This window comes from Trypanosoma equiperdum (genome assembly GCF_001457755.1).
Source record: "Trypanosoma equiperdum strain OVI genome assembly, contig: ctg_962, whole genome shotgun sequence".
Lineage (NCBI taxonomy): Eukaryota > Euglenozoa > Kinetoplastea > Trypanosomatida > Trypanosomatidae > Trypanosoma > Trypanosoma equiperdum.
Window position 1 is genome coordinate 14,008 of NW_027124934.1, and position 263 is coordinate 14,270.

The window sequence follows — 263 nt, forward strand, 5'->3', positions numbered from 1 at the left end:
CAGGGACGCAACACCGGGGGATCTAGCAACTAAACTAGGAGGATCAGTCAAATTGTCATAGCAATCAGCTTATGCGGCGGGGAGGATTGACGAGACGACCACGATGTTTGTAAACGCCAAGGCAAGTAACCCCGTCACAGCGCTATGCATTTCAACGGGGGTACGCGACACAGCGATGACGGCCGGAAAAGACGCAGGCTGCAAGGCGGCAGACATTACGACACAAAGCGCAGACGCTGAGGATCTAGCGGCAGCAACAGCGG